Source organism: Aquarana catesbeiana, linkage group LG09 (genome assembly GCF_042186555.1).
Source record: "Aquarana catesbeiana isolate 2022-GZ linkage group LG09, ASM4218655v1, whole genome shotgun sequence".
In the NCBI taxonomy this organism is placed as follows: Eukaryota; Metazoa; Chordata; class Amphibia; order Anura; family Ranidae; genus Aquarana; species Aquarana catesbeiana.
This window is the reverse complement of record NC_133332.1, coordinates 90,905,209-90,917,234: the sequence shown is the minus strand read 5'-3', so window position 1 is coordinate 90,917,234 and position 12,026 is coordinate 90,905,209.

Genomic DNA, 12,026 nt, shown 5'->3' with positions numbered 1-12,026 from the left:
TTGCCCGGTGGTTGTGGGGGTCTGCGGTTGGGGGGCTTATCGGAATCTGGAAGCCCCTTTTAACAAGGGGACCCCCAGATCCCACCCCCCCCCCGTGTGAAATGGTAACGGTTACAAATGTACCCCTACCATTTCACAAAAGTGTCAAAATGTTAAAAACGACAAGGCACAGCTTGGGAACAAGTCCTTTATTAAAAAATAAAAAAATAAAAATGTCCCACGATGTCCATTCATCTTCTTCTCCAACGCCGCCTGGACCGAAAAAGAAAAAAAATTAGCTACTGATCCGCCTACATGGGAGGCTTCCGCCGTCAGACGCTTCTTGGCTTCCGATGGCTCTTATATAACTGAGGGTGGGGCCACCCTGAGCTCTGTGCATGCACGGCGCAGGTGCACAGCCACCGAATCCTAAGCTGCCGAGGAAGCGCCCGCCCCTCGCATACGTGCAGCTGCGGGGCGGGGAAAGCCTCTGGAATCGCTCGGGCAGATTCGGCTCTTCTCCGAACATGCCCGAGTTCTTTCTCTTCCGCGGTGATCCCCACTGGCCCTCCTCCCCGATCCAAGGAGCTACCAGGTCATGTAGGATTTTAAACTGCTCCTTCCCTGCGCCACTCTGCATTGAAAAAAGTCTGTGCTCTCCACCCTAGCCCCCTGACACCTCAGCCCTCCTAATGCCCCAGCCCTCCTGACACCCAGCCCCCTGATGCCCTCCTGACACCCACCCCTCCTGACACCCATCCCCCTGGTGCCCTCCTGACACCCACCCCCTGATGCCCTCCTGACACACAGCCCCCCTGATGCCCCCTGATACTCCAGCCCTTCTAATGCCCCAGCACCATGCCCAGCTGTCCTGATCCCACTATACTGTACCCTCCTGACTCCCCCTGCACCGTGCCCTCCTGACCCCAGTACTGCCTACTAATGACCTCAGTGCACTGCTCTACCTACTACTGACTTCTGTACATTGCCTTACATCCTACTGACCTCTGTAGACTGCCCTACATCCTACTGACCTCTGTACATTGCCCTGCATACTACTGGCCTCTGTGCACTGCCCTACCTACTACTGACCTCTGTGCACTGCCCTACATCCTACTGACCCCTGTACACTGTCCTACCTACTACTGACCTCTGCATACCTCCTAACATTTTGAGATGGGAATCGGGGACACCTACTAGCAAACATATGTAGGCATAGGACACGCCTTCTGCCACACCCCCTTAAAGGAGAATTAACCATAAAAAAAGGTTAATCGCTTGCCGACCAGTGCGTGACGATATACATCGGCACAATGGCACGGCTACGCAAATGAGCATACCTGTACGTCCCCTTTAAGATGCGGCATTGTGGGCGCGCGCGTGGGTCCCGCGATTGTGTCACGGAGCGCCAGAATGGGGAGATGCCTATGTAAACATAGTGCATTTTTATAGTACTGATCGCTGTATAAATGACAATGGTCCCTTTTGTCAAAAGTGTCCGCTGTGTCTGCCATAATGTCACAGTTGCAATAAAAATCGCAGATCACCGCCATTACTAATGCGCAAACCAATCAACATACGCTTATTGCAATTTTTTTCTTTACCAAAAATATGTAGAAGAATACATATTGGCCTAAACTGAGAAAGAAATTTATTTTTTTATATATTTTTTGGGGATTTTAACCACTTCCCACCCGGCCACTGCACATATACGGCCGGGTGGGAGCTCCCTCCTTCTGACTGGACGTTCCCGAACGTCCTTCAGAAGGAGCGGGATCACGCGGGCGCGCTCCCGCGCAGCCGCGCAATCCCGATGCGCGCGTGTCACTCGGACACGCCGCATCTCAGAGCGGCAGGAGGGCAATGTGATTTGCCCTCCTGATCCGCACGATGGCTGTGTGTAATCACAGCCATCGTATAGTAAACAAGGGGGAGGGGGTGGCAGATGACAGGAGATCGCGCCGCTACGTGCCCGCGCAGCGGCGCGATCCCCATCTGCCTGTGTCCCCCAGAGACAGCACAACACAGGAGGGCCCTGTGATTGGCCCTCCTGATCACATGACGACTGTGTCCAATCACAGTTGTCATGTAATGTAAATAGAGAGCGTAGTAACTGCTCTCATCTATTCCTCTCCTCACACAGAGCCTGTCAGTGAGGAGAGGAAGAGAGATCTGTGCTGCAGCCAGGAGATCAGTGAGTAATAAAGCTGTTTGTCTGCTGTTTACCCACTGATCACCCAGCTAGTGTCCCCAAAACACAGTGTCCCCAAAACACAGTGTCCCCAAAACACAGTGTCCCCAAACAGTGAAAACACCTGTCAGTGAACATCTGCCCGTCAACAACTGGCACATCTGTCCGCCAACAGCGGGCACATCTGTCCGCCAACAGCCGGCACATCAGCCCGTCGTCATCAGGCACATCTGCCCGCCTGCCATCAGGCACATCTGCCCGCCATCAGGCACATCTGCCCGCCTGCCATCAGGCACATCTGCCCGCCAGTCATCAGGCACATCTGCCCGCCAGTCATCAGGCACATCTGCCCGCCAGTCATCAGGCACATCTGCCCGCCAGTCATCAGGCACATCTGCCGCCCGCCATCAGGCACATCTGACACCGTCAACAGCTAACACATCAGCCCGTCATCAGCTGACACATCAGCCCGTCAACAGCTGACACATCAGCTGCCCACCATCATCAGGCACATCTGCCTGCCTGCCATCAGGCACATCTGCCCGCCAGTCATCAGGCACATCTGCCCGCCTGCCATCAGGCACATCTGCCCGCCTGCCATCAGGCACATCTGCCCGCCAGTCATCAGGCACATCTGCCCGCCAGTCATCAGGCACATCTGCCGCCCGCCATCAGGCACATCTGTCGCCCGCCATCTGACACCGTCATCAGCTGACACATCAGCCCGTCATCAGCTGACACATCAGCCCGTCAACAGCTGACACATCAGCCGCCCACCATCATCAGGCACATCTGCCCGCCCGCCATTAGGCACATCTGCCAGCCGCCATCTGCCCACGATCAGGCACATCTGCCACCCACCATCTGGCACAGCCGCCCACCATCTGGCACATCTGCCGCCTGCCATCTGACACATCTGCCCGCCAACATGACAAAAAGGTCTTACAGCGCAGAGGAGGCTCTCCAAATACGCCAGAGTAAAAAAGGGAGCGGTCCAGGTACTGTCTCTTAATATGACACAACTCCATCCCTGTAAAACATATAGTACAAAAAAGAGAAGTTTGCCCGTGGGACTTTAAATGAGTTGGTCATAGAGGTCATAACAAATAGAGTTTAATAAATTTCCAAACACATGATGAAACATGAACATAAAAACATCATAAGACATCGTTTGACCATTGAAATGTTAAATATGATGGTATGTTACATAGTATACATATACAACATAGTACTCGACGCGTTTCGCGAGCTCCGCTCGCTTCCTCAGGAGTTGGTGTATATGTGAAGTATCTAAAAGATAATAGGTATCAGTAAATAATGGCATACTATATCTATCATGGGTTGTTTGTGTCTCATTTCAGTACACAATATGTACATTATAATGACATTTACATCTTCATACTCCTGTAATTTACCATTATGGCAATTACTTTTATATCCAATATACTTTACTACCATTGTTGTTTTTATTGTATATGTGTAACCTGACACATTAGTGCAACACCATTCCTTTCTTTTTAATTTTATTTTTTCATTTCCTCCCCTGCACCCCCCCCAATTTCTTTCTATTCTTCTCTCTCTCTCCTGATTTCTATCCATGCCCACCTTTCAGAGGTCCTTTCCACATATTAGTATTGTCATATTACTTTTACTCCCAGTTAACACTCTATTTTTTGACATAGATACATATATAATCTGATTACAGCTAATATGACCCAGGTGGCTAGTTGGACATCTCAGGATACATCATACCCCAATCCTTTTCTTTGCCATGTCCGCCCTCTGCTGGGCCCCTGCTCTGGTTGCTGCGGGCTACGCCTCTTCAGCTCCCGTGTGGAGGATTTTCCGCTGCTGCCCTTGTTATCCAGCCCTATGGACCATTTGACCATATGTAAGTATGGAAGGCTTCTATGAAGCCACATACTTCTTCTTTGACCATAACTATCATTGTATGCCATTATTTACTGATACCTATTATCTTTTAGATACTTCACATATACACCAACTCCTGAGGAAGCGAGCGGAGCTCGCGAAACGCGTCGAGTACTATGTTGTATATGTATACTATGTAACATACCATCATATTTAACATTTCAATGGTCAAACGATGTCTTATGATGTTTTTATGTTCATGTTTCATCATGTGTTTGGAAATTTATTAAACTCTATTTGTTATGACCTCTATGACCAACTCATTTAAAGTCCCACGGGCAAACTTCTCTTTTTTGTACAAATACTCCAGAGTATGTCGGACGAGAGTAGCGGGGAATTCTCTCCGTCAGACTCGGATAGTGACTATGAGCCAGTGGAAAGCAGTGGCTCCGAGTTGGAAACAGAGGAAGATACAATCCTAACAAGGAGAATCAGGAGAAATGAGCAGGAGGAGGCATTCACCAGCAGCGCAGCACTCCAGGGCATCCACCAGCAGGCATCCACCAGCAGCGCAGCACTCCAGGATGATATGCAGGCATCCACCAGCAGCCCAGCACTCCAGGATGACATGCAGGCATCCACCAGTAGCGCAGCACTCCAGGGCATCCACCAGCAGGCATCCACCAGCAGCGCAGCACTTCGGGATAGGCGGGCATCCACCAGCACTTCTGCAACCTTCCTAGAAGATAGGCCAGATGCTAGCAACGGATCCCATCAACGAGGCAGTGCCCATACTAGCCTCCCAGATGTTCTACTGTATCCAACATGGCTGCCCGATACATCAGTAGAACCTGTAATACCCCTTTTCACAGCCCAGCCAGGCCCTCAGATGCAGACGGAAAATGTAACCCCACTTTATTATTTTCATTTATTTTTTACCAATGAACTCCTAACCTACATTGTGGAGCAATGTAATCTATACGCCAGCCAACACATAGCCAACAATCCCAGTTCCTCATATGCCCGTCCTTTTGTTTGGAGACCCCTCACCGTAGAAGAATTTAAAATTTTCCTTGGCCTAACCCTCAACATGGGGCTGACAAAAAAAAATGAACTCCATTCCTACTGGTCTACCCAACCTATCCACCACATGCCGATCTATTCGTCATTTATGCCCAGAACCCGTTATGAGATGATCATGAGATTTTTACACTTCAATAACAATGCCCAATGCCTCCCTCGAAATCATCCCAGTTACGATAAGGTATTCAAAATTCGGCCCCTAATCAATTTTTTTTGCGCCAGCTTCAAGGAGATGTTTACCCCTGATAGAAACATATGTGTGGATGAATCCCTGGTGCACTTCACCGGAAGACTGGGAATAAAACAATACCTCCCCAGTAAAAGAGCCAGACGTGGGGTAAAATTTTATAAGGTGTGTGACAGGGCCACGGGTTACACATATGATTTTATGATTTATGAGGGAAAAGACAGACAGCTAAACCCCCCTGGATGCCCTACCTACATGGGAACAAGTGGCAAAATTGTCTGGCAGCTGATCCAACCATTACTTGGGAAAGGTTACCACCTTTACGTAGACAATTTCTACACTAGTCTCCCACTTTTCCGCCATTTGTACCTGAAGAACACTGTGGCCTGTGGGACAGCACGGACCAACCGCAAAGGCTTCCCACAAAGATTGGTCACCAAGAAATTAAGGAAGGGTGAAATGGCCAGTATGCGAACTGAAGAGGTACTAGCGGTGAAGTGGAGAGATAAAAAAAGAGATGTCTACATCCTTTCAACAATACATGACGACACCTTGGTGGAACTTCAGAGAAGAAGAGGCCCCATACAGAAGCCAAAATGTGTGCATGAGTACAACCTATACATGGGGGGGGTGGATATGAACGACCAGATGATGCAGCCCTACTTGGCCACCAGGAGATCACTATTTTGGTACAAGAAAGTCGCCATTTATTTGATGCAACTTGCCCTATTTAATTCCTATATCATTTTTTCTAAGTGCACCCAAAGTTCCCTACCCTATCTAAAATTCCAAGAAGAAGTTTTCACAGCCCTTCTCTATCCCCAAGGCCAAGCCCCTCAACTAATTCGCTCCGATGCGTTAGCCAGACTCCATGAAAGGCACTTTCCCGAAATCCTCCCTCTTACCCAAACAGGTCGCAAACCCCCAAAAAAATGTCGTGTATGTGCAAGTAGAGGAATTCGCCGTGACACCCGATACTACTGTCCCGAATGTCCCTCCGAGCCAGGGCTCTGTATTGGAACATGCTATCGGAGCTATCATACTTCACTACACTATTAGTACATTGAAGGTGATTTTTTTCCACTATCTGCCATTTCTGTGAATGACCCGGACTGTTAACGACTATGCCTCTGCCAAACATGTTTCTGTCTTCAACGTAAATTGACCCGGACTGTTAACGACTATGCCTCTGCCAAACATCTTTCTGCCTTCAACGTGAATTGACCCGGACTGTTAAATGACCATGATTTTTGCCTGCCTCCTGAACTGATCATTTGCCCTGCCACTGTACAGCACAGGGGTCTCACATATGTGAGGGGCTCCAGAAAAGGTTTTCCGAGTGGAGAAAACATTTTTCTCCGGGTTTTTAGTTTTCTCGGATTAGGGTCTGGAGACTCGGAGGCTTCGTAGAGATTTGGGTGGGAAGAAGCCTCTACCCCTGTCCTCAGGTCTTACCTGACCAAGGCCCAATGTACAAAGTGCTGCCTGCTGCCACCTGAACTGGCCATGCCTTTTGCCTGCCACATGACCTTGCCATGCATTTGCCTGCCACATGACCTTGCCATGCCTTTGCCTACCACCTGGACTGGCCATGCCTATGCCTGTTACCTGAACTGCCTGCTAAACCTTGGACTGTACTGAACCATGTTCATACTTTTCCATATCTGTCTGCTGCCTGGACAATTCCTGGACATTTCCTTTGGCTGTCTGGACAAATGCTTTGGCTGCTCTGGAACGGTATTCCTGCCTGCTAAAACCACAGGTGAGCTTTTTTTTTTTACCTTTTGCTCAGCAGAATGTATTTTGGGGTGTAATTCTTGGTGTGTACATGCTATGTGTTAGAAGCCTGGAGGTGCTACTTGCATGTTGGGCCTCTGTATGTGGCCAGGTAGTGGAAAAGTCTCACACATGGGGTATCGCCATACTCAGGACGAGTGGCAGAATGTATTTTGGGATGTCATTTTGGCTATGTACATGCTATGTGTAAGAAAGATCTTCTAAATTGACAACTTTGTGAGAAAAAAAATAGGTTTTCATTTTCTTTCCACATTTTCCAAAAACTTGTGGAAAGAAATTACATGTTAAAAAGACTCATTATGCCTCATAGAATATACATTGGGTTGTTTTCTTTCCAAAATGGGGTCATTTTGTGGGTAATTCCATTGTCCTGGTGCTCCAGGGCCTTCAAAAATGTGATAGGTACTCAGGAAATGAAATGTGTAATTTATGCCTTTAGAACGCCTGATGGTGCTATATGGATATTGGGCCTCTGTATGTGGCCAGGCTGTGGAAAAGTCTCACACATGGGGTATCGTCACACTCAGGACGAGTAGCAGAATGTATTTTGGGGTGTCATTTTGGCTATGTACATGCTATGTGTTAGAAAGATCTTCTAAATTGACAATTTTGTGAGAAAAAAATAGGTTTTCATTTTCTTTCCACATTTTCCAAAAACTTGTGGAAAGAAATGACATGTTCAAAAGACTCATTATGCCTCATAGAATATACATTGGGTTGTTTTCTTTCCAAAATGGGGTCATTTTGAGGGTAATTCCATTGTCCTGGTGCTCCAGGGCCTTCAAAAATGTGATAGGTACTCAGGAAATGAAATGTGTAATTTATGCCTTTAGAACGCCTGATGGTGCTATATGGATGTTGGGCCTCTGTATGTGGCCAGGCTGTGGAAAAGTCTCACACATGGGGTATCACCATACTCAGGACGAATAGCAGAATGTATTTTGGGGTGTCATTTTGGCTATGTACATGCTATGTGTTAGAAAGATCTTCTAAATTGACAACTTTGTGAGAAAAAAATAGGTTTTCATTTTCTTTCCACTATTTCCAAAAACTTGTGGAAAGAAATGACATGTTCAAAAGACTCAGTATGCCTCATAGAATATACATTGGGTTGTTTTCTTTCCAAAATGGGGTCATTTTGTGGGTAATTCCATTGTCCTGATGCTCCAGGGCCTTCAAAAATGTGATAGGTACTCAGGAAATGAAATGTGTAATTTATGCCTTTAGAACGCCTGATGGTGCTATATGGATGTTGGGTCTCTGTATGTGGCCAGGCTGTGGAAAAGTCTCACACATGGGGTATCGCCATTCTCAGGACGAATAGCAGAATGTATTTTGGGGTGTCATTTTGGCTATGTACATGCTATGTGTTAGAAAGATCTTCTAAATTGACAACTTTGTGAGAAAAAAATAGGTTTTCATTTTCTTTCCACATTTTCCAAAAACTTGTGGGAAGAAATGACATGTTCAAAAGACTCAGTATGCCTCATAGAATATACATTGTGTTGTTTTCTTTCCAAAATGGGGTCATTTTGTGGGTAATTCCATTGTCCTGGTGCTCCAGGGCCTTCAAAAATGTGATAGGTACTCAGAAAATGAAATGTGTAATTTATGCCTTTAGAACGCCTGATGGTGCTATATGGATGTTGGGCCTCTGTATGTGGCCAGGCTGTGGAAAAGTCTCACACATGGGGTATCGCCATCCTCAGGACGAATAGCAGAATGTATTTTGGGGTGTCATTTTGGCTATGTACATGCTATGTGTTAGAAAGATCTTCTAAATTGACAACTTTGTGAGAAAAAAATAGGTTTTCATTTTCTTTCCACATTTTCCAAAAACTTGTGGGAAGAAATGACATGTTCAAAAGACTCAGTATGCCTCATAGAATATACATTGTGTTGTTTTCTTTCCAAAATGGGGTCATTTTGTGGGTAATTCCATTGTCCTGGTGCTCCAGGGCCTTCAAAAATGTGATAGGTACTCAGAAAATGAAATGTGTAATTTATGCCTTTAGAACGCCTGATGGTGCTATATGGATGTTGGGCCTCTGTATGTGGCCAGGCTGTGGAAAAGTCTCACACATGGGGTATCGCCATACTCAGGACGAATAGCAGAATGTATTTTGGGGTGTAATTGCAATTATGCCTGCACCGTGTGTGAGAAATAACTTGTAAATATGACAATTTAGTGAAGAAAAAAAAAAAAAATCTATATTTCTTAATTTTCCAAAGCATTGTGGGGAAAAAATTTCAACTTCAAAAAATTCACTATGCCTCTTACTAAATACCTCAGACTGTCTTCTTTCCAAAAAGGGGTCTTTTGGGGGGTTATTGTACTGTCCTGACATTTTAGGGCCTCAAGAAATGAGATCAGTGCATTAGGCCATCAGTGCATTAGGATTGATACATTTTCAATAATGCGTAGCATGGCTTGTAGACTCTATAACTTTCACACAAACCAATGATCATACAATTATCAGGATTTTTTTTACCAAAGACGTGGTAGAATACATTTTTGCCTAAATTTTCGACAAAATTAAATTTTTTTGGTTTCTTTTAAAAGAGAAAGTAGAAAATTTTGTTTTTTTTTCAAAATATTCGCTCTTTTTTCGCTTATATCACAAAAAAAAAAAAAAATGAAGTGGTGAATAAATACCACCAAAAGAAAGCTCTATTTGTGTGAACAAAATGATAAAAATTTCATTTGGGTACAGTGTAGCATGACTGAGTAATTGTCATTCAAAGTGAGAGAGCACTGAAAGCTGAAAATTGGTCTGGGAAGGAAGGGGGTGAAAGTGCCCAGTATTGAGGTGGTTAATTATAGCAAAAAGTTAAAAATATTGCATTTTTTTTCAAAATTGTCGCTCTTTTTTTGTTTATAGCGCAAAAAAATAAAAACCGCAGAGGTGATCAAATACCACCAGAAGACAGCTCTATTTGTGGGGAAAAAAAGGATGTCAATTTTGTTCGGGTGCAACGTTGCACGACCGCGCAATTGTCAGTTAAATCGACGCAGTGCCGTATCGCAAAAAGTGCTCTGGTCAGAAAGGGGGTAAATTCTTCCAGTTAATATTCCTTTATATTGGCTTTTACAATTTACAAATGCAGCAATTTAGAATTTGGATGAAAGGTTTAGCACTGGGAAACACTTTTTGAAACATAAAAAGTGCATTTTATATACAACTATATAGATCAGACCAAAATGAGGGGGAAAGAGGGACGGAGGGACTTTGCCCCAAATCAGGCACAGTCCCCCGAAATCAGGGGCAGTTGGAACTATGCCTCTGTACACTACCCTACTGACCTCTGTACATTGCCCTACCTACTGCTGACCTCTGTACACTGCCCTATATCCTACTGACCTCTGTACACTGCCCTACATACTACTGACCTCTGTAGACTGCTCTACATACTACTGACCTCTGTACATTGCCCTACCTACTGCTGACCTCTGTACACTGCCCTATATCCTACTGACCTCTGTACACTGCCCTACATACTACTGACCTCTGTAGACTGCCCTACCTACTACTGACCTCTGTACACTGCCCTACCTACTACTGACCTCTGTACACTGCCCTACATCCTATTGACCTCTGTACACTGCCCTACCTACTACTGGCCTCTGTATACTACCCTACATACTACTGACCTCTGTAGACTGCTCTACATACTACTGACCTCTGTACACTGCCCTACATACTACTGACCTCCGTAGACTGCCCTACATCCTACTGACCTCTGTACACTGCCCTACATACTACTGACCTCTGTACACTGCCCTACCTACTACTGACCTCTGTACACTGCCCTACATACTACTGACCTCTGTACACTGCCCTACCTACTACTGGCCTCTGTACACTGCCCTACATACTACTGACCTCTGTACACTGCCCTACCTACTACTGACCTCTGTACACTGCCCTACATACTACTGACCTCTGTACACTGCCCTACCTACTACTGACCTCTGTACACTGCCCTACCTACTACTGGCCTCTGTACACTGCCCTACATACTACTGACCTCTGTAGACTGCTCTACATACTACTGACCTCTGTACACTGCCCTACATACTACTGACCTCCGTAGACTGCCCTACATCCTACTGACCTCTGTACACTGCCCTACATACTACTGACCTCTGTACACTGCCCTACCTACTACTGACCTCTGTACACTGCCCTACATACTACTGACCTCTGTACACTGCCCTACCTACTACTGACCTCTGTACACTGCCCTACATACTACTGACCTCCGTAGACTGCCCTACATCCTACTGACCTCTGTACACTGTCCTACCTACTACTGACCTCTGTACACTGTCCTACCTACTACTGACCTCTGTACACTGTCCTACCTACTACTGACCTCTGTACACTGCCCTACCTACTACTGACCTCTGTACACTGTCCTACATACTACTGACCTCTGTATGCTGCTTAACCTACTACTTACACTGGCCAGAAATCAGAGCAGATAGCCAGGCCTGAAACTAGTCAAAATCAGCCTGCAGTAGCAGATGTTCTGTTTTCATGATGAACTCCGGCATCAGATTTGTGGAGATGACCAACTCCCCAGGCATGAAATATAATGTGAATGAAAGTGAATGCAGAGTTTCTCACTGAAGCTATATTTTAAGATAGGCTAAGTTTATATTTTTACAATGACATTAGTTTTAGTAGATTTTTCTAGGTTTTCTTCATGCTGTCTTTACTTATAATTGGGGGGCTTGATAGGAAATTTCTTTAAAAAAAAAGGGGGGGGCACTGCATCCTGGTGATCTTTGATCTCTTCAATGTTGTCCAGGTAGATCTCCATCTCTCAAAGGTTGCCTATCCCTGCCCTAGGCAGATGATCCATGCTTTACAGGCACCGCCCCACAGTGTGGTGAAAACCAATCAGAGATAA